Genomic DNA, 19,615 nt, shown 5'->3' on the forward strand with positions numbered 1-19,615 from the left:
CCGCCCCCCAATTGAAGAATGAAGAGGTGCTTTCGCACATCTGCTCGGTTTTACTAAGTTGAACCCCTACCATTTCTTTTCACAAGCCGTGAGATGCCTTTGCGATTGTGGTCGCTTCAGAGGGGTGCTGAAACAATATATTTGGTTCGTTAGGTAGCCAGCGGACAAGCCACGAGCTATAACTGAAGCTGCTGGGTTGAGGCTTGAGTGCAAGCCTGCAGATTCAGGCTCGGAATGCGATGCACACCCTTAGAGAGAATATTGTCGCCGACAAACGTAGGGCGGCACGAAAAAAAAAGGCTTTTTTTTAATCCGAAGGCCAGAAACCCAGCAGCGCGCGTTCGAACGGGAACGTCCTCTTCTTCGCTCCCACACGAGCCCAGTAATGCCGCTCGGCCGCATGGCGGCGCTCGCAGAATGTGAGCAGTGTGGCATTGCCCCCCTCCTTTCAAGAGGCATCGCCTCGATGCCTCCGGCAAGGGGGATAAAGAGTGTGGAGACACCGAAAGTGCGATGGCGTGTAGTGGCAGCACTGAATGTGAACTCCGGGGGGCTAACGGGCGTAATACGGTTTCATGCGGGACACGTGGACGGCTTCAGACTTGGGCGGGCGAAAAGACCGGACAACCCCTAGCGGGTACACTTCATAGTTCACATCGCTGAGTTGACGTAGCACCTCGTAGGGACCGAAGTAGCGCCGCAGAAGCTTTTCAGAGCGACCGCGCACACGTATAGGGCTCCATACCCAGACGTGCTCGCCGGGTTGGTAAATCACCTCCCTGTGGCGGAGGTTGTAACGCCGGGCGTCAGTTGTCTGCTGGTGGCGAATGCGTTGTCGAGCAAGGTGGCGAGCGGCTTCTGCATCGCGAACGAATTGGTCAGCGCCTGGGACAGACGAGGGGGTACAATCCGGGAGCAGCATGGCGTCAAGCATGGCGTCAAGCATGGTCAGGGCATCTCGGCCATACACCAAACGGAAGGGGGTGAAGCGCGTCGTTTCTTGGAGGGCGGTGTTGTACGCAAACGTGATGTAGGGAAGTATTTCGTCCCAGTTGCGATGGTCAGCGTCGACATACATAGACATCATATCTGTGATGGTCTTGTTCAGCCTCTCAGTAAGTCCATTCGTTTGAGGATGGTAAGCAGTCGTTTTTCTATGACTGGTGCCACTAAGACGGAGGACCTCGTGTGTGTAAGAGCCGACGTAAACGCGGTTCCCCGTTTAGTTAATACAACCACGGGGGCGCCGTGGCGAAGCACGATGTGGTGAACAAAGAACTGTGCAATTCCAGCCGCGGTGCCACGGGGAAGAGCCTTGGTTTCACAATAGCGGCTTAGGTAGTCCGTGGCAACCACAATATACCGGTTTCCCATGGAGGACACTGGGAATGGGCCCAGTAAGTCCATGCCGACTTGTTGGAATGGGATTTGCGGTGGATCAATTGGCTTCAGAAGGCCGGCCGGTTGTGTCGGTGGTACCTTCCGTCGTTGACACCCACGGCAGGTTCGAACGTAGCGTTGGACGACCGCAGCAAGCCGTGGCCAGTAGTACTTGTGGCGGAGGCGTCCCAATGTTCTGGAAAAACCGAGGTGGCCAGAAGAAAGGTCGTCGTGGCATGCAGCGAGAACTTCTTTACGAAGCACGGTTGGGACAACGAGTAGATACGCAGTGTCGGTCGGACCGTAGTTTTTCTTGTAGAGGACTCCATCTATTAAGCAAAACGACGAAAGTCCGCGCGAGAAGAGTCTGGGCGGAGACGGAGCGGTTCCTTCGAGGTACTCGATTAGAGGCAGCAGTTCGTAGTCGGCCCTCTGGTGGTGGGCAAGGTCGGATGTGGTGACAGCGCCGAGGAAAGCAGAATCGTCGTCGGACTCATCTGGTGGGCACGTAAGAGGAGCTCGGGAGAGAGAGTCTGCATCGCTATGTTGCCGACCCGACTTATACACGATGGTGACGTCGAACTCTTGCAACCGAAGGCTCCACCGTGCAAGTCGCCCCGATGGATCTTTGAGGTTCGCAAGCCAGCACAAGGAGTGATGATCGCTGGCGACTCGAAACGGGCGGCCGTACAGGTATGGATGAAATTTTGTGATTGCCCACACAACAGCGAGACACTCCTTTTCCGTTGTGGAATAATTCACTTCGGAACGGGACAAAGTGCGACTTGCGTATGCGATCACGCGTTCCACACCGTCTTGCTACTGCACAATCACCGCACCGAGGCCCACATTGCTGGTATCTGTGTGCAGTTCCGTGTCGGCCTGCTCGTCGAAGTGGGCAAGGATAGGCGTAGATTGGAGGCGGACCTTAAGCTCTCTGAAAGCTTTTTCCTGATCTTGGCCCCAGACAAAGGGTTCGGAGTCTTTTGTCAGGCGAGTCAGCGGCTCTGCGAGCTTGGAGAAGTTTTGAACGAACCTCCGATAATAGGCGCAAAGCCCCAGGAAACGCCACAAGCTTCGTTTATCTGTTGGCTGGGGAAATGCAGCAACGGCGGCGGTCTTTTCTGGGTCGGGGCTAACGCCCTGAGCGCTCACAATGTGGCCAAGAAACTTGAGCTCCCGAAATGCGAAGTGGCACTTTTCAGGCTTGAGAGACAGACCCGCAGAACGAATTGCTTCGAAGACGGCACGCAAACGTTTCAGGTGCTCCTCGAACGTGTCGGAGAAAATCACGACGTCGTCGAGATAGACAAGGCAGGACTGCCACTTCAGGTCAGTTAGTACGGTGTCTATCATACGCTGGAACGTCGCAGGGGCTGAACACAAGCCGAAAGGAAGCACCTTAAATTCGTATAGTCCGTCAGGAGTAACGAAGGCGGTCTTTTCTCGGTCACGTTCGTCGACCTCGATTTGCCAATAACCGCTACGAAGGTCGAGTGAAGAAAAGTAGGTAACATGGCGGAGGCGGTCTAATGAGTCATCAATGCGCGGCAGTGGATAGACATCTTTTTTTGGTAACGTTATTGAGGCGTCTATAATCTACACAGAACCGTAGGCTGCCGTCCTTCTTTGCGACGAGAACAACAGGTGACGCCCAGGGGCTCGTCGATGGTTGTATGACGTCGTCGTGGAGCATTTCGGCAACTTGTCGGCGGATAGCATCGCGCTCCTTCGACGAAACACGATAAGGACGCTGACATAGCGGTCTCTGGTCACTGTCGACGATAATACCGTGCTTAGTTATTGGCGTCTGGCGAACCTTGGATGTTGATGCAAACCACTCGCGGAAATAGTCAATAAGGCTTGCCACGCGGCGTTTCTGATTGGTCAGAAGGTCAGGGTTCACGTGGGTCCTAATGGCTGTTCCAGTGTCCTGTTCAGCTATTTCGGGAGCCGTTGTTGATAAGGCACATTGGCCGGCATGTTCGCCAAATTCTTCAAAATGGGCAATCACCGTGTTTTTCGTCAGATGTTCGGGTTCACAACTAAAGTTGGTCACTAAGAGCGTGGTACGCGCGTGAACAAGGTCGACAAGGGCGCGAGCAACGCAAACTTGCCGAGACAGTAGCAGCGACATATTCGCTTCTGCAATGCCCCGAGTACCGGAGCTGGTATCACACTGGACTGTGACAAACTTGCTTGCTCTCGGCGGTATCGTTGTGTGGTCATCAGAGATGCGTAATGGTGCTCTGTGCGGCTCGGGGTCGGTATCAACGGCTCGCTGTGTCGAAAACGATACCAATTGCTCGTGCAGTTTTATGACCGCCCCATACTCTTTAAGGAAGTCCATGCCGAGAATCAGTTCTTTAGAGCACTCTCGTAGCACGGCGAAGGAGCCAGTGAAAGTTGTACCGCGGATCTTTATACGGCTGGTGCAGACGCCAACCGGCGTAACAACATGGCAACCAGCTGTGCGTATCTGCGGCCCATGCCAAGGTGTTAGAACCTTTCTGAGGGTTGCGGCCAGGTTACTACTCATGACAGAAAAGTCGGCTCCGGTATCGACGAGTGCAGATACGTCATAGCCATCGGCGGCAACAAGAATTTCGGCGGCGGAAACAATTGTTTGACAATTTGTCGGCGAGGTTTTTGGTGCCGTCGTCGATGGGGTCGTCGCTGAGGTTGTCGGTGAGGTCGGCGGTGGGATCGTCTTTAAGGTCGGCGGGTGGGGTCGTCGCATAAAATCGTCGGATGGAGGCTGTTCACTGTCTGCGGCAGCGGCGGTCCTACCCCCAGAGGACGCCGTCTTCAGTTTTCCCGACGTGGGGACGTACCTCTGAACTGGCCAGAGGATGACGGGCGGCCGGGCGAAGAGAACCGCCTCGGGGATGGCGATCGGGACTGGCATCGCTGCGAGGTCGAAGATTGCACGTTTTCAGCCAAGTACTGTTCGATATCCAGTGGTCTTTCACCGTAGCGTGGTCGAGGTGAGTCACGTGAAAATCCCCTTAAACCCATCCTGCGGTAGGGGCAGTGGCGGAGGATATGGCCAGGTTCTCCGCAGTGGTAACAGTGCGGCCGATTGTTTGGCGTAAGCCAAACGTGCGCTTTGCTCACGGGGGGCCTGAACTCCTGCGGCACGGAGGGTGCTGTTGCGATTGGCTCCTGCAGGTATTGCACAGGAGCGATGGGGGAAAAGGCTCGCATCGCTGGCCCTGGACATCGTAGCGCCTCGCTGTACGTCATAACGGAGGGTGCCGGGTGTGGAGCTGGGGGTGGCTGCACAACTCGTCGAATTTCTTCGCGGACCACGTCCGTAAAGGCAGCGACGCTGACCTGTGGAGCTTCAAAGCGAAGTTTCGCCAGGTCCTCGCTTCTTACAAGTTCCAGAAGGTCCTCGGCGGGCAGCGACGTAGGCGTGTACTGGGACTGGAAAGAGGCTGCTAGAGTAGCCTGACGTCCTTAGTGGGCGCCCCGTTCCTGTAAAGAGCGCTCGATACCCATTGCCTCCTTGGTGAAGTCGGACACTGTTCGTGGCGGGTCACGGACCAGTCCAGCAAACAGCTGCTCTTTTACACCACGCATTAAGTGTCGTACCTTCTGGGCTTCGGGCATAGCAGGGTCGGCCCGGTTGAACAGTCGCTTCATGTCCTCGATGAACATCGCGACGCCCTCGTTCGGCTGCTGTGATCTCGAGCGCAGGGCGATTTCCGCTTTCTCTTTTCTTTCGCTGCTGGTAAATGTCGCTAGCAGCTCTCGACGAAAAGCCTCCCAGGTGGTAAAGGAAGCTTCGTGGTTCTCAAACCACGTTTTGGCCGAGTCCTGCAGCGCAAAGTAGACGTTGCGCAGCTTGCGCTCGCCGTCCCACTCATTGAAACCCGCCACTCGGTCAAAGCTGGCCAACCAGTCTTCGACGTCCTCGAACCTGTCCCCGTGGAACGGTGGCGGCGATCGAGGTGCGTGAAGGACAAATGGCGGGGCACTCACGGAGTGATGACTTGTCTGGCTAGCCGCGTTGGATTTCATGGCCCTTACCGGCGCTGTCAGTTGGCCGAACTCGGGTTGTAGGCCTCGCAGGCGGCGGCTCGCTTTGTGGACGGGTGTTGTGTCCAAGCGTCGCTGATCAGCGTCAGAGTTGCCCTTGGGGTGAGCGTTCATGGAACGATACCCAGCGGCTCCACCAAAATGTCGCCGACAAACGTAGGGCGGCACGAAAAAAAGGCTTTTTTTAATCCGAAGGCCAGAAACCCAGCAGCGCGCGTTCGAACGGGAACGTCCTCTTCTTCGCTCCCACACGAGCCCAGTAATGCCGCTCGGCCGCATGGCGGCGCTCGCAGAATGTGAGCAGTGTGGCAATATAAAATACATTGACTTTGCTTCTGGCCTCTACGGTGTGGCTCTGTATGCATCCACAGTGCCCGAAATACCTGGAAAGTGAGAACTCTACTCATCCGCTCTCCCAAGCTGGGGGAATCTAGGGAGTTTCCACAGCCCAGCTTTACACCTTTGAAGAAAAGCCCACAGGCTCTGCACCGTTGACAAGTGCTGCAAGCAGCTACGAGCAACTTCACTGCATTGCAGTGATTTCGCGCAGAATTACTGAAGTGTATTTCTTGCAATAAAATTTCATACAAAAACTGTGCGAACTCATTCTTATCTCTTGATGTGCATTGTAGCCATTGCTGAGTCCAACTAATAATGCTTAACGTTGCTGCGGGCCTATTGATTGTAGATCAAGTACGAGGGCACACAAACAAGGAGACAGAGATGCGAAGGCAGCACTAGCGGCTGTGTTGGCTATACGTCGCGCTGTCCCAGTTTGTGCGCGCTCGTACATGATGTGCAATGCAGAACTTACTTCCCTAACAGCCTTTGTGTGCTGTTAGGGTAGCATGATATTGAGAATACATGAACGCCAGATCACCATTAATGCACTGTTGCGCATTCGTCCGTGTCGCCCAACTGGTTTTACCAGCAGAGTTACCGGCAACTACGGGCGTGGTAAACAGGGTCTACATCTGGATGCAGTACCTGCTGCGCGATCGGCGTTGAAATTAATGCGCTCAAGTGCCCTGAATGTATTTCGGAGGCCGCAATCATCGCTACGAGATGACGATTGCCCCGCATTGGGTGCCACCACTTGTGCCCGACACCCCCGACTGGTGGTGGGCACGAGGAAAAATGATGTCTATGCGGAATTTAAGGCCGAAACTACGAGCGGCATATTGAATATTCGAAGGCAGATGCACGTTGTTTTCGTAGGCAGACCGGCATCGACATTAATACCAGATAAATGGGGGCAAAACAAAGAGCTGTGTTTCAATTGTTTCGCGTTGTAAATTGTGAGCTAGCCTTCAAACTTGGCTGATCACTGAGCAGCCACGAGTTTCTTGGCGCCAGATACTTTCCTCGTGCTCTTTTCTCAGGGCTGCATTCGCAGTCTCCTCGCGTATATCGAACTAGTTCGGCCAGCAGGAAGTGTACAATCCGCCACGATTACTTACGAATGCAAATGGGGATATTCCAGAACGAGCACTGGTGCTCCCCGTTGTTCTCGGCAACCACCTGCGTACATCTTTGGACAGTGCGGCAGACATGGCATTGAGGATGAGGCCGAGCATCAGGCGGATAATCTCCGAACTTTCCGAAATTAATGTTAACGGCACGCAGCAACAGAATAATTTTACCGCACCTAATAGCCCCGAATGAGAGTCTAGCTACATCTTATCGATGCGACCAGTTTTGTCTGCGAATGCCTCAAATCACTGCCAATCGCTTCAGCGTCTCATGCTACGTGTTTTTATTGGCATATTACACAAGATAGAGCGTAAAAAGCAATACTTTATCCGATCATTGTGCACATCTAACCATTTGGCCATAGTAGGGCTCGACCAATCTTGGCTCAGTACTTGGAGTGGGTTGGTGTTTGATACCGCAAGTTTTAAACACACCTTGAGTTTACCAAGACACAAGACACAGACGTTGACTTTGCACGGGCGAAGGCTGACAGCTGCACGTCTGCCTCACCATTAGCGAACAACGAGAAGCAGGAAAAGAGGATAACGAAGTACGCAAGAAGAGCAAGGTTTGTCTGCGGGTCTTTGTGCACTATTATTTCTGCCACTTTTCCTGCCTCTCCTTTCAAGCTGCGCTACTTGCAAAGTAATGCTCAGCTGTCAGTCATTTTCGGTACCGTGTTCTTGCCTTGTGTCTTGTACATTTCGTGGGGTACAACCTTGCCAAAACCTATAAGAAGATTTTAAACCTGATAGGTTTCTTTCATGTGATTTTCGTACTGTGTCTAATGATAAACATCTTAAAAGACGGCCGCTAAGAAGTTGTCAAATTCTCCACCTTCCACGAAGGGTCATCACCGAGAAGGCGGTCTCGCGAGTAGCTTGTCACGCACCGATTCTAGGAAATGGGAGAAGAAGAAGAAGAAGAAGAAGTGGTGGTGCCGAACGTTCTTTGAGCTCTTCCACTTTTCTGCAGTTTTTTGCTTTTGTGCGTGAACTGTGTCCTCGTCATCCTTCGGGATGGCGGGAGTACAACCCCTGCGTCCTCCCGTGGTCGCCGTTGACAAGACTGCGGCTTTACCAGGTGGAAACTCTAGTGCTGATGTGGAGCTTCCAGATTCTTCTGATGAATGCACGGTGACATCGATGGATTCTGACAGCAGCAGCTTCACGCTTGTTGCGTCGCGCCGCCTGACAAGGAAGTTGTGCCGGACATCGACAGCGGGTGAGTTGCCTACGAGGAACGTGGACCAGCCAGGCGTCTCCTCAGTGGCCTTCGTTCCTACAACGCAGACGGCCAATCTGAACACCATTAACAGACAGCGGCTAACCCAGTTTTTCGACCGGGTTGTTCCGGGACAAGTCTGTGAAGTCAGAATTAATGCATGGAAGAATGTCCTGACAGTAGATGTTACATCTCAGGCATCAGTAGACAAGCTGAAAGAAATTAGCGTCCTCGGTGGCATGGCGGTCCGCTCCTACGTTGCTTACGGGAAGCGGACAACCACTAGTGTTATCACTGATGTTGACCCGGAGATAGCTGACAAGGACCTCTGGTCGCTGATTAAAATCTACGGCCCGGATTGTTGACATTCATCGTTTCGGGCGCTCCAAAAGTGTCAAACTAGTTTTTGAAACTGACGCACTGCCATCCCACGTCAAGGTAGGCTATGTGAGGCATCCTGTCCGCCTGTATGTTCCCAAACCTGTTCAGTGCCACAAGTGCAACAAGATAGGTCATGTGAGTGCTGTTTGCAACAATGAGGTACCCTGCCGTCGATGCGGCGGGATGCACCAGCATGACACCTGCACGACGGAGAATATAAAGTGCGCCAACAGCTCGGGTGCCCATGGAGCCACAGCTAAGCTGAAAAACGAAAGACTCATCCTGAAAAAGATGTTGAAGGACAATTCGACCCACCAAGAAGCGGCGGCGTGTATTCGTCGCCGCAAACATCGTTCCCGGCGGCGTCGTCCGGTTCCACACAATTCTAGTCCACCTGAACCACAGTCGCAGGAAGTATCAGCTCAGCCGGCACAGCAGCATGAGCCTAACAACGATAACAAGACGTCTGCGGCCGTGTCCCATGTTACCGCAGTATCTCAGTCTAATGCGTTTGTGTTACCTTCTTCCTCTAATGCTGAATGGCCTGCTCTGCCATCCAAGGAGATCGCCATGGCAAGACCAAGACCGGTTGCCACTCCTGCTGAAACTGTTGGCAAGCCCGAAGGTCAGGATGTGAGCATAATGTTAAAAAAGCTAGTGTGTTCAATGCGCGTGCTGCTTTCAGGCATTAACACGCCAACAGCAAAGATTGTTGTGCAGTTTTTGGATGCACTTGAGCCGCTCTTGGCGGCGTTGCAATAATTATGGCGCAACCAAAACCCACCTCCTCTGTGACAATGCACGTTCGCAGTATTGTGGTGGTGCAATGGAATGCCCGAAGCCTACGCAGTCGTCTGAGTGACTTCCGGCAACGCGTCCACAAGTACCGCTTCCCTGTGCTGGTTATATGTGAGCCCAACATGCCGTCGCCTTTCCGCCTTTCTGGATACGTGCTGCTGTTATCTCGCACAGAAGTCGAAACAAGCAAAGTGTTAGTTTGCATACGCCAAGACATTGCGCACGTCCGCCATGTTCTACAGCCACACAACACAAACCATTACATCTGTGTGACAGTCACGTTAAAATGACGGGTCTTTTCGATAATCGGTGTTTACATTCCACCTAGAGATGCCGTTGATACTTCGTACCTATATTCAGCCATCCAGAGTTGTCCAGCTCCTCATATCATAGTGGGCGATTTTAATGCTCATCACCCTCAGTGGGGCAGTGCTGTTATGAATAACCGAGGCAGGAACCTGTCTGACTTTATGCACTCCCAGAAGTTCATCAATATCAACGATGATTCACCTACGTTTCTGCGTGGCACGTCGTACAGCAGCTGCTTGGATCTGGCGTTTGTTTCAGCAAGTCTCCAGTTTTACGTCAGCTGGTGCAGTGACGTGGAAACACATGGGAGTGACCACATTCCAACGTATGTTTGCGTCAAGTGGTACGCGCCTACTACTCCGTCTCGCGTGCGATATACAGACTGGCCTGCCTTTAGGTCGTCCGTGGAGATTTCCTGTGTGGACCTCTCAACACCATCTAAAATAGAAGGCCTGATTACGTCCTCTCTCAGTGAGACCACGCGGTATATATGTGCGCCTACGCCAGGGTCTACTGTTGACGTGGAATTCGAAAGACTACGCGCAGTCCGTCGGCGCGCCGAAAGGAAATACAGAAGAACCAAATCCACGTATTATCTTGCCCTTTGTCGCCGAGCTCAACGACAAATAAAGCGCCACCTAGCGAGACAAGGGAGACAACGTTGGAGGCAGTTCTGTTCATCGCTGGACACTCGCAAACTACTGTCGCGTATTTGGCATGTAGCCAGGAGCTTGCGTTCGCCACCGCAGCAACGCTATCCTTTCCATGCCCTGTCTATTTACTAACGCCGTAATACTGTAGAGGTAGCAGAAGAATTCTGCAAAATGGTTGTGGGCACAAATATGGTACCATCAACCAGTTTGGAGGCTTTTGTACCACCTTCACCAGATGACCACTACGACATGCTATTCACGATGCCTGAACTAGAAGCTGCTCTTTCCTCGTGTAGGCGTCCATCTGCACCTGGTCCTGACGGGATTTCGTAGGCGTCCCTCTCTCACCTTGGCATGGAAGGCCGAACTGTGCTGCTCAGTTACTACAATGATACATGGGCTTCCGGAATCGTTCCAGAACACTGGAAGATCAGCCCCCTGGTTGCACTTTTGAAGCCTGGCAAACCTCCTTATGAGCTTACCTCATACCGGCCAGTTGCACTAGCAAGCTGGGTCGGCAAAGTTATGGAGCGAATGGTGCTGGCGCGGCTCGAATGGTTTTTAGAGCAGAATGCTCTCTATCCGGATAGGATGACCGGGTTCCAGAGGGGACGTTCTTCGATTGACAGCGTAATCGACCTCATATCGACAGTGGAACATGAAAAACGTAGTCGCCGACTCGTCGCTGCTGTCTTCTTGGACATCAAAGGGGCCTACGATAATGTACTTCATGACGCCATCCTTGATGCCCTTGACGGCATTGGCGTTGGCGGCCGGATGAATTCTTGGATTGGGAGCTACCTCAACGGCCGGTCTGTTTACATGTCTACGCCTGATGGGGGGACTACCCGTCATCAGGTTTGCCGTGGAGTTCCTCAGGGAGGAGTTCATAGCCCAACCCTATTTAACGTGGCATTGATTGGACTGGTGAATGAACTTCCCACTAACATTCACATCAGTGTTTATGCTGATGATATCTGCATCTGGGCGTCGGGTTCGACACGTCCGCAAATGCGTGCGAGATTACAACGTGCCGTGTCATCTACATCAAGGTACCTACGGCATCAGGGTTTGCACTTGGCAGCTGAAAAATGTGCTGTGGTCGCATTCACGCGCAAGTCTCTTTGCCACTACCCGGTAACTCTTCAAGGGGTTGCAATATTATACGTCTCCGACCACAGATTTTTGGGCATTATCATTGACCGCGATCTGTCATGGTCGAGGCATACAAACATGCTAAAGAAAAGACACTCTTTTTTGCCATGTGCTTCGCTTTGTGGCAGGCATTAAATGGGGCCCAACGGAGCGCTCCTTGCTTCGGCTTTACTACACCCTCTTTATTGGCTATATTCGTTACAGCCTTCCTGTACTCTCTAACATGAGTATTTCCTGCTTGCGGACATTAGAGAGTGTCCAAGCACAGGCGCTCAAGATATGCCTCGGATTACCACGTTGTGCCTTGAACAAAGGCACGATTGAGGAATCTCGTGCGTGTCCAATATCGATCTACCTGTCACACGAACCACTTCGTGTATATTTACGTGCGCTTTCACGGCACCACTGTCACCCGCTGACGAAGATTTTTGATGAGCGACCGGACAGCAGTTTTGCACGCGCACTGCGCTTCCATCGCTCCGAATTCCCATCAGACTATGCCCTGCCGCATCATTCCTTGCAACCCCCATGGGTAATGGCTCAGCCTTCAGACTGCCTGCATGTCCCTGGCATAATCAAGAAGTCTGCAATGCCGGTTAGCGGACTGAAGCAACTCGCACTTGCCTACATCTGGTCAGAATACCACAAATGTGTGCACGTCTACACGGATGGATCTGCGTCTCCAAATGCATCAACAGGAGCTTTCGCAATCCCTGCACAACAGACGACCCGCAGATTCATTTTGGGACACAAGTCTACTTCAACCGCTGCAGAGCTTGTGGGCCTTCGGTAATCGATTCGCCACATCTGCGGAGAACCGCCTCACAAGTGGTGCATTTTCACCGAATGTAAACCTGCGCTACGCATTTTAGGATGCTTCCTACACCACACAGCCTACCAAGCTCTGGCTCTTGATATCATTAGTCTCGTATCAGTTGCTCAAGGAAACGGCCACCGTATAGTGTTTCAGTGGATCCCCGGACAGTGCGGACTCGATGGAAATGAGACCGCCGACGCTGAAGCAAGGAGCGCCTTCAGCAGTGGCCTGCGTACAGCTGTACCGTTCTCTATAGTGGACACAACTTGTCTCCTTTCGGAATTGATGAGCAGGGCGACGGCTAGGTACTGGGCCCTGCCAGACACCCGACACATCCGCCTCATACGGCTAGATCCAACGATGACCTTTTCAGTTCCTCGCGGAATACCTCGCCTTTTTGCATGCGTTATCCGTAGACTACGTTCAAATGTGGCATTCACGCGCAAATACTTGCACTTAATAGGACAAGCGGACTCCCCGGAATGTACCACATGTGGCGTGCTAGAGACTATAGAACATGTTTTAGTGGCTTGACCAGCGTATGCACGTGAAAGACTCATACTCGCATCTGCTCTGAAGCCTATGGACACATCTCTCCTCTCTGAGGATTTGATCCTCGGCGCTTGGCCAGATAGTTTTAGATCTTTAAAGGCAACGCGAGCGCTCTCACGCTTTTTGATCGACACGGACCTTGTCTCGCGTTTGTGATGTCGAAACTGTGCTTTTTTTTAAGTAGTTTTTCATCTGCCTCCTCCCATCATCATCGTCCCCCATCGTGACCTTTTTTTCTCTCCTCTTCCCGTCCCCCAGAGCAGAGTAGCAGGCCAGATATTTATTTTTCAGGCCTACCTCTCTTCCTTTTCCTATCAATAAACCCTCTCTCTTGTCACGCACCTGCGGCACGTGTTCTCCGTGGCTGAGCGGGATGAGCTCTCGCGCTGGTCCGCCGTGCGGCAGGGTGGGTGACAGGAAAGCGGCCAGGAGAAGCCCACGTAGTTGAGCAGTGCCGACTCGTCGTGATTGCCCAACAAGGCCCAGAGCTTTGCCAGCTGCTCAGTGTTGTCCACCTGCGGAGGAGGGGTACACTGTTTAAGCTTCGTGGCGGCCTTCATGACCTTGGTCTGTTCTCTAGAGTCCGGCTGATGGCGATGATTATGTATTCGTTGTTTTGTATCGCGCAGACGTTATCGCGCTTACAATATATTTCACAAAAAAGGTACGCTAGCGAATCGGGCGCCCATTAAGTGCCGTGCGTTACGTTTAGGCCAAAAATTCAATAATGGAGTTTGAAAGTCGTAAAGAACCCTAATGACGGCATGCATACCACAAAAGTTGCTTCTGCAGGCGCCTTCTAGAGGCAAGGTAGAACATATGAAATCATTTTTATATATTTCATTCCTTTTCTGCGATGTCCGTGGGTTTGTTTAGTAATAGTACTTGCTAGAAGGTGTGGTTTTTCATTAATAATAATAATAATTGGTTTTTGGGGGAAAGGAAATGGCGCAGTATCTGTCTCATATATCGTTGGACACCTGAACCGCGCCGTAAGGGAAGGGATAAAGGAGGGAGTGAAAGAAGAAAGGAAGAAGAGGTGCCGTAGTGGAGGGCTCCGGAATAATTTCGACCACCTGGGGATCTTTAACGTGCACTGACATCGCACAGTCGAAACATAAATCCCATTACTGAAAATATACCGCGCTTGCACCACCAAGTTCTGTGCCGGCAAATACAGTACAAACTGCCAGTATATCAAGGAAGGTGATTAGTAATTTTTAAATGTAGAGTTTTTTAGGTAAAACAAATGTTTTGCGGCATAGTAATACCAGTATCGATGGACGTCAAAAAACGGCGAATCATGTTAAATATTAAATGGGTTAACTAAACTTTAATAATTAACTTTTTAATCATTACCTGTAAGCACCCACTTCGATTAGAGATTTCAAGCCGGCCGTTAGTGATAGCCATATGATACTTTAGAATTTCGAAAATGCGATTACCTTCACCGCGGCGGGTCGAAAAATTTGGCTGTTTAGACTAGTTGCATGCACTGTAGGGGTTGGTTTGCTTCATGCTTTTCGCAAGCGCATGCATTCTGGCTCGTGTAGCCAAGTTTTGTAGAACCACGGTGGCGATGGCAATCGCATTTTTATTTGTAAAAACTAGTATGGCTATTACTAAAGGCCGGCTACAAATCTCTAACTACAATCAGATAGGCGCCTATCGGTAGTAGTTAAAAAGATGACTATTAGCATTCTGTAAACCAGTCTAGTAGTTAACACGATTGACACGTTTTTCGACGTCCTCCAACGGTGCAATGATTCTATTGCAAATACCTGCTCTTTACTTCAAAAACCAAATTTTAAAATTAGTAATAATATACCCTGAAACACCGGGTATATTCGTGCAACGCAATAGATGTGAGTAAACTTTAAGCCCAGAGCAACTGCTTTTCGAGACAAGCGATATTATATCCTTGCTCGGAAGCAAAAAAAAAATATTACTTAAAAGGAATCCTATTACAAATACTATCTTTGTGGTTCTTCCCAGCTATAGCTCTAGCACTTTCCAAATACCTGAACAAGAACCCGTGGCTTGGTGGTCTTGCCCATCTCCAGGGCGATGTCTCCCAGGAGTAGCTGAGCGTACGCCTCCCACGACCACTTGGCGGCGCTGAAGTCTTGGGCCAGTTTGCGAACGCTCATGAGCGCAGCGAGGCCGCCGCCAGAGGCTGCCGACAAAACAGCGCCCTCTGGGAAATGTCCTCGGTGAGGTGCCAGCCTGTCCATTTGAACGATGGCAGAGAGCTCCCGGTCGACGGCCACGACCTGGAATAGCGCCGTGGCGTGTGTAGTTGACTCCTTACAGCTACTACAGGTATCGCGGAAGCTGAACGACGCGGTGAGAGAAAGGGTGGAAGCGATGATTGTAAACACTACATCCAAGGAATAAAGGGGCTTCATGACGCCGGGGCAAAATTCTTATAGTTCCAGCGCCCAGAGATGAATCAGTAGATCATGAATGCAGAATATATTGTTTCTGAGAGGGTTTGCAAGCATTAGGTGGCCGAGGGAATGCTGGACGTCGACATGAGCACACAATTTTTAGAAGGAAAGTGCTGTTGAGACTCTGGTTCTTTTTGCAACAATCATTCTAAGCATAGTAAAATGTGACAAAAAAATGAGCTTAATGTACAATGTGCTTTCCTGTTTTGTGACGTTATTTAAGCGTGGCGATTTATATTATTTAAAGCAAGCTGTTTTTGTACCAAAGGAAACGTATAGCATTTTGGCTAAGTACACTTTCCATGTAAGCGAGAATCGAAGAGACAATATATCTTACTTTTAAAGTGAGATCTAAGATTTGTGTGAGATTATTAAGAAATTCGCTATCCAGATGTGCTTCTCACCAGCGGCATAGATAAAAAACGTGCCTTGGTCGTGTAGAATGATGCGGCTTCTAAAGACACATTAGCGTTTTTTCATGCCATTATGGGCATTTGTTGTAGCATACAGGAATCTGATTATAAAAATTATGCCATGCATATCGCAGTGTTGTGTGCGAGGGAGGGGGTAGCGCACTGTCAACTTCTTGTTTTTTCCCTCAGTGGATCCAATATGCACCTTATTAGTGCATGTGACTCGAAATATCCGTGGCTAACAGTGTGTAATTGCACGAAAATTGTTTCGTAATAATGACCTCTATAAAATATATATTCTCTCTGTACATCACCTGCCTTATTCCACCACAGTCTGTTTTAACGCAATGGAATTTTGGTTGTCATGCAAAAACTACCGGGCTTCTCTGTAACGAAATTCTCTGAAAGGTCGAGAGGGTAATCACATCATCTGCACACAAAATTTGAAAATCTGAGGAATGGATGTTCGAGTAACTTCCATTAGATTATCATAGCAGACTGTAGTAAGCTGGCCCATAAGCCTTATTAGATCACCCACTAATCATTCTAATTTACGTTAATTCACCCACTACGCCACATTAATCCACCCACCTATTCCCACTAACCCACCTCACTTCGTTCCCTGGGGTGGGTCCACTTCGAAAGTTTTAGGGTTCTTCTGAAATTTTTGAAAGCCATCTTCAAAATTCTATTGCATTTGCTTTAAGAATATTGATAAGAAGGCCATAATTTTTAAATTAAAGCTGTGTACTGTACTATACTTCGCTTCTGTGCTGCAGCTGTCGCTTGATAGTGAGCCACCACAGTACGATTCCTAGTGGCCGATACAATCAACCCATTCAATAGAAAAGCATTCACAACGATGCTCGCCGCACCAAAACAAATGTGGCAGTGTTTTAACGTAGTTAAGTAAACTAGTAGACATGCGAAAGCATGCGTTAAGGCTGTATGGTTTGCTCCACAGAACCCCGACTAGTTCAAATTGTTTGGGTGACAGCCCACGCAGGCAACCCCGGCAACGAAGTGGCCCTCTCTCTTTCTCGAGCGTATGTGAACCGAGCAGGGCACACCGTAGACCGGGGTAGCGCTTGGGACCGGTTCGTCACCTATCATGAGATAACCCTACATTACAGGGAGCAAAGACTCGTGTATCCCCCACCACACATCACCCTCTCGAAAGAACAACAAACTACCTGGAGACAGCTCCAGGCTCGAACATTCTCTTCACCGGCTTTGTTACCCTTATCCACCCAGGCCATTACATACCCGAAGCCTCTCTTTGTGGGGCTCCGAGAGCAACTTTGACCACATTTTATATTTCTGCCGAAAATTCCAGCCACCATCTCTCTGGAACCTCACGGACAAAGAAGGTTGGGAGATCGCGGTCTCCAGCTCCGAACCGGCCTCACAAAGGCGGCTGGTAGAGTGGGCTGGAGAGGTCGCCGCACGTCATGGACAGTTGGCCACCACCCGGGACCAAGAGCCAAACCAACCCTTGGCAGTTACTCATCCATAAGGCTCATCAATAAAGTTTTCACCTACCTACCTACCTCATGGGTCGCCGGCACGTCTGCGATGATGTCACTCAGGTCAAACTCCGGTCGAGGTTAAGCAGATCTGATTCTTTCGCGCCGCATATGGATGATGATGGAGGCGACGACGTGCAATGCACTGGGTGAGAGTGTGTTACAACGTGACTGGCTGCGGCGAGAGCAAAGGCTGTCGTGAAGTGGCCAACGCAGCTGATCTGTTTGCGCCGTCGTTGAGTCAAAAACAATTCGCAGATATGATTATTTTATTTCTGCCCCCTGAAGGTCATGCAAGCAACTAGATTCTTTATTGCGTTTGCCCCGTGAAGTATTGCTTTCTCACTAATACACTTCTCTCATAAGTCACCTAGTCACGGCTGAGCCCTTGACGATTTGAACCACGCTTTTCTTGGAGGAAAAAAACGTCGTGTTTGCTCTCAAGGCGTTCATTCACCCCCCACATCCTAGAAACAAAACTTTCTAGTCATCTTGGCACGTATCGCCAGAATTGTAAATCTGTTGACGTCCGCGTTGCGACGGCTTTAAACAGTGGCGATATGGCACCGCCATTTTTCGGTGGGAAATGCACAGACAGTTCATCGAAGATTATCTGTTGGCCTGTTTATCCGACATGGTTTATTTTATTACGTCGAATTAGCATGTCGCATGCGCTTTTTTTACATATTTTTTTTTGTCTAGAAAGTTGGAATGGCTTAGCAGCAAAGCTGCGCTAGAATTGTTGGTGAGAAGTCTTTTATTTCCGTATTCTGCTCTGCATTCCTATTATAGGGGAGCTTTACACCATAGCCGCAATAAAAGATAGTATACTGAAGACGTTTTTTACCAGTGAAAAACCCGAGGGGATCTCATGGTATACGATCGCATTTCACCAGTTTCTTCAAAGAAGATGTCACTATAGCAGATGGGAGGGCCACAGGAGGCCTAGGAAAGCTTTGCATGGTATGCAGCCTATGTTATGAAACAATATCGGGTATATTTTAGGGTGAGGCGCAGGGCGATGCTTTTGTAACGTGAGTTCCTGATTAAAAGTTTGTCACCCGCAATCGTTATCTGAATGAGCGAGAGATGTGGCTGTTTAGTAAGGCAGAAACTTGGGCTAGTTGGATATTGTTTGAACTCATATTTTCTAGCGCTTAGTGAACATGGGACAAGAACACAACTACACAGGACTAGCGTACGTCCTGGGTAGTTGTGTTCTTGTCCCTTATGTTCACTAAGTGCTAGAAAATATGAGTTCAAAAAATGTGGCTGTTTGTTCTTGTCCCTTTGCATCGCTTTGACTGTACGTTAACACTTGTTGAAATGAAGGACGAGATGAAAGCTGAATTTGCCAAGATGAAAGAGGAAATGAAGCAGGAACTCAAGGTTTTCCACGAGTCGATGGAAAGGGACCTGCGTAATGAAATCCGGGACCTAAAGAATGAACAAAAGAATATAATCCAAAGCCTTGAAAAGAAGAACTAAAAAAGAAACTGGATGACGAGGTTGCTAAAAACCGCCAGATAGAAGCTCAAAACGAGGCACTTCAAACGAGGCTCACGTCGACGGTGACCAAATTGAAAGACCTAGAAATCCGGCTAACCCGCTCCGTGCAATACTCAATGAAGAACAACCTTGAGATACAGGGTGTGGTTGAAACTGAACACGAATCCGTCCCTGATGTTCTGGCAAAGATCGGAGATTTTATAAGAGAGCCAATTACTGAGGCTGACATCGAAGTTTGCCATCGTGTGCCGAACCGTAATCCCGATAAAAGTAACATTATCGTCCAGTTCTGGGCACGCACTAAGCGCGATAACATCCTCGCGAAAGCGAAAAAGGCTCGTTTAACGAACAGCAACATCGGTGTTAACAATTCAGAGCCCGTCTACATAAACGAGCACCTACTTCCAGCACTTAAAAAACTTCTAGCCATGACTGTTAAGAAGAAGTACGAAAACAGTTGGAAGTCCGTTTGGACAAGCAATGGAAAGATCTACGCAAGGCAGGCCGATGGCATGCAGGCAGTACAAATCCTCAGTGAAGCTGACATCGATAAAATCTTTTCCGACCAGAGTAGGCTTGTGTCTTCATCTTCAAACAGTGACTGAAGTATGCACAGGCTTAGCTGCTTGCACAAAAGGTAACAAATGATAAACACAAAATGTCAGTACAGCACAATTGCCTCAAAAGCCTAAAACCTGATGGCACATTATCTTTTCTTCACCTAAACGCCCGTTTCTCTGGAATATAAGCATGATGATTGTGAACTCCTGCTGAAATTCCGTAGATGTCATGTTTGATGCTATTATGGCATTCGAAACAAGGTATACTGAAGCTTCCTGTTCGTTTAATCATCCGGCTAATAATAGCTTTACACTTTGCCGTCCGCATAAAAGGGGCGGTGGTTTGCTGTTCCTTTTGAAACATTGTTTTA

At 50.0% G+C, this 19,615-nt stretch overlaps 1 pseudogene; it reads right to left on the reverse strand.

Moving 5' to 3' along the window:
* Positions 1–19,615, reverse strand: part of LOC144112396 (uncharacterized) — a 40,342-nt pseudogene that overhangs the window by 12,533 nt on the left and 8,194 nt on the right.

The sequence above is a fragment of the Amblyomma americanum genome, unplaced genomic scaffold, assembly GCF_052857255.1.
Source record: "Amblyomma americanum isolate KBUSLIRL-KWMA unplaced genomic scaffold, ASM5285725v1 scaffold_81, whole genome shotgun sequence".
Classification (NCBI taxonomy): Eukaryota; Metazoa; Arthropoda; class Arachnida; order Ixodida; family Ixodidae; genus Amblyomma; species Amblyomma americanum.